Genomic DNA, 3,892 nt, shown 5'->3' with positions numbered 1-3,892 from the left:
TCAGATTCTACTGTCAGGAACCTTGGTTTCATCTTTGACCAGGATCTCTCTTTTACATCATACATTAAACAAATCTCCAGAACCACCTACTTCCATCTTAGAAATATAGCTAAAATTAGAAGCATCCTCTCTCAGAGCGATGCAGAGAAACTGATTCATGCATTTGTTACCTCTAGGCTGGACTACTGTAACTGTTTACTCATAGGATGTCCTAACAGCTCCTTAAAAAGCCTACAGCTTATTCAAAATGCTGCAGCCAGAGTTCTGACAGGACATGAAAAAAGAGACCACATTTCTCCTACATTAGCTTCTCTGCACTGTGTGCCTGTAAAATGTAACTCAATACAAAATACAAAGTACTAAATGATAAAGCTCCTTCTTATTTTAAAGACCTCATACTTCCTTATGCTCCCAGCAGAACACTTTGTTCTCAGTGCGCTGGGCTACTTGTGGTTCCTAGAGTCTTTAAATGTAGAATGGGAGGCAAAGCTTTTAGCTACCAAGCTCTTCTCCTCTGGAACCAGCTCCCTTTTCAGGTTCGAGAAGCTGACACACTCTCCACCTTTAAGATTAGGCTTAAAACCTTCCTTTTTGATAAAGCTTATAGTTAGAGATGGTTCATGTCACTGGCAATGATTTTTAGTCCCAGGAACCATCTCTTAGTTAAGCTGCAATAGACATAGACTGCTGGGGGACTTAATTTATACACTGAGCTCCTCTGTTTCATTCTATCTCTTCTGTCCAATAACCTCCCATCATTGATCTATGTTCAACTAACCTTGTCTCTTTCTCTCCAAAAATTGTACTTCTTTCCCGCTCTCTCTCTCTCTCTCTCTCTCTCTCTCTCTCTCTCTCTCTCTCTTTCTCTCTCCTTCACTCTGTCCTCACCTACAGGTATCATTGGACTCAAAATTTGGTGTCTGTGATAGGCAGCTGTGGACCATCCTGCCTGTATCCAGTCCCTGGTCCAACCATCCTGCCTGTGCTCTTTTGTTGCTTGTTGTTGCATGTTATTGTTGCTGTGCTTTTCTCTCTCTCTATCCTCTCACCTTAACCGGTCGAGGCACATGGAGCTTTCTTCTTCGTTAGAGAGGGAGTTTTTCCCCTCCACTGTTGCTGTCAAATTAAATGCCTTCTGTATGTGGGATTTGTTGGGTTTAGTTGTGTGAGGTCTTAAACCTTACTTTGTAAAGTGCCTTGAGATAAATTTGTTGTGATTTGTCGCTATATAAATAAAATTGAATTGAATTGAATTGAATTGAATTGAATTGAATTGAATTGAATTGAATTGAATTGAATTGAATTGAATTGAATTGAATTGAATTGAATTGAATTGAACTGAATTGAATTCAAGTGCCTTTTAAGGTGTCATTAAGAAAGAAAAGGATCCAACGACAGCCTGTAATTTTGGAAAGTTGACAGGACGGTCTTTTAGTGAACATAGACCTCCCAGTGCACTGTAAAACAATACTTAATACAAGACGCTTTTTTAGACATATGTGCACTTTGCCATATTCTAGGACTCTTAACACAGACAGTTTCTGAGGAAGGAGTGTTCCAAAAAAACTTGTTGCAAATGCCTACCATGCTTTATGTGGGTACATGTGAATCAATGGAGGTAAAGCAGAACCTCAAAGGGTTGTTGGTCACCTTGCTGAATCTTTGAACCACAAACCTGCTTTGTTTCAACTAAAATCCCATGCAAAAATGTGTGTGGCTTGTGATTTGGCTTTCACAGACTACAAGGTGGCAAATTTCCTCCTCGTTAGTATAGTGGCCAGTATCTCTGCTTGTCACCCGGAAGACCAAGGTTCAACTCCCTGAAGGGGCGTGTTTTTCTTTATCATTCCTACACATGAAGCATGAATTTACCTTCTTTTATAAAGAACAGCTGACGATTGCTGCTTTTCACCACCACGAACTACCTCTTTTTTGCTAGAGTAGTTTAGGCGGGACAGTGTTAAACTTAAGATGTAAACATCCTTGGTTCCATCCCAGGTTTCAGCAACAGATGTTCATACTCTGGGGTGCAAAATGCAACCATGTCCTTGCGTTTGATTTGTTGCTTTTTAGAAGAATCAAAATATGACTTGCCATGTGCATGTGTACTATATACTGTAGACACTTTGAACATGGGTACAGTGGCATTAAAATAATAACCCCTGCATGGAAGAAAATGAAAGAAAAAACTACCTGTTTCTGCCTGGCATAGAACCAGGGACCTTTTACGTGTGAGGCAAACGTGATAACCACTACACTACAGAAACCTATGTTGTTCATTCACCTTCTCCCAAAGCAAAATCATTGGCTATCTTTTTGAACAACATGACTTTAAATTGCTTTTGCCTTGTCAGCAAGACGTGGAGGTTCCTGGTCAAAAAATGATCTGGTGCTGCCTAAATCTCTAACAGGTCTACGACTTGCATTCTAACACACACAGCTCTCGCCAGAAAAACCAACAATGGCAGCCAGCCAAGATGGCTGCAACAGCTGACTGCTCTCTTCTCAAGACCCTTTTGCCCCCTTAGGTATAATTCCCTTTCAAGTCCAAAGTAGTGCACCAGAGCATGTTACCAAAGAGTGTAGCCATTGTCAACGCTCCTCTGAAGTGTCTCTAAGAGCTTTGGAGTCCTGCCAGGTCAGCATTGTGTGTTCAGGTGATTTCAAGGTGTCATTCGGAAAGAAAAGCATTCAACGACAGCCTGTCATTTGGAATGTTGACAGGACGATCTTTTAGTGAACATAGACCTCCCGGTGCACTGTAAAAAAAAAAATTTACAAGACGCTTTTTAGACAGCTGTGCACTTTGCCATATTCTAGGACTTTTGTACAGGAAATGCAGTTCCAAATGGCTCAGAAAGCCATGGGTGAGTGTTTAGTGTCTTTAGTAATGTCCTTTCTGCTATGTTTTGTGTAAAATACACAAATAAACACATGTATAGTACAGCTAAATTTCAGTCTTTGACACAGAGATGGATGAAGATACAGAGCTGGAGGCGGCTGTGCTCTGTATTTCACCTCTCAGACAGGATTTCCAGGACGGTAAGTCAACATTTATTGTCATTTACAAAGTTCCACTTGCTCTCCAGTGAAGTTTTGCAAACAATCTTCCACTTATCTGTTATTTGTCTTACAGTCGTTGCTTCTGCTGCACCTCCAACCTTAGGACGATCACGTAAAGAAGGTTCTACATATGATATACCCAACTGCCAGCTGTGGAATAATGAACTGCTCTCCCAGCTCGGACACATGAACTGCTCTCTCGGCTCTACTCAACTCTCTACCCAGCCAAAGCATGCCTCTTATGTTCAAGTTTACCACGTTCTGGTGATGTTTGTTTGCTGCTGTTCTGTTTTCTTGTTGCAGTGACTATGAATTCCTGAGGGTAAGTATTAATTTCTTATTTGGTGAAAACGGTGACAGAGAAACGCTTGGGTTACTAATGCTTGCAAGTGTTTGCTGTGTCACGTGTTACTTTCTCTGCTCACTAAATTGTTTATGCAGTAAACAAGTAGTTTCATGTTTTAACAAGTGAAAAGAAGCAAGGAAAGTTGCATGTGTGTATGTGTATGATGTATTACTAACCCAAAAATTAACCAAAATATTAAAGACTGACAAGACTTTTCTGTTGTAGCATCTGCCACAGTGTCATCACTGTCTACATTCCCTGTCCAAAAGGGTTCACAAGTGGAGGGTACATGTCTTCTCATTACATGAACAGACAGTTCAGCTTATTATGTGTCCTGTTCATAATAAATCATCTATTAATTCTATTTTTTTATTCTAGCTTCTCCAGTCAGGCCTCCTGTGAAGACATCCGTGCCACTTCCAAAACAACTGAGGTTCCTTGTGCCAGAAGCGTCAGGCTCCCTGCCAACAGAACCGACTGCCA

The 3,892-nt window shown here is 40.8% G+C and overlaps 1 non-coding gene across 1 annotated transcript; it reads right to left on the bottom strand.

Annotated features, from left to right (window-relative positions):
* Positions 1-2,194: 2,194 nt before the first annotated feature.
* On the bottom strand, positions 2,195-2,267 carry trnav-cac (transfer RNA valine (anticodon CAC)). The gene has a single exon. It is a non-coding gene; the product is annotated as a tRNA-Val (tRNA).
* Positions 2,268-3,892: the final 1,625 nt, after the last annotated feature.

This window comes from Betta splendens, unplaced genomic scaffold (assembly GCF_900634795.4).
Source record: "Betta splendens unplaced genomic scaffold, fBetSpl5.4 scaffold_34, whole genome shotgun sequence".
NCBI lineage: Eukaryota > Metazoa > Chordata > Actinopteri > Anabantiformes > Osphronemidae > Betta > Betta splendens.
The sequence above is the reverse complement of the archived record's forward strand: the minus strand, read 5'-3'. Positions and strand labels throughout refer to the sequence as shown.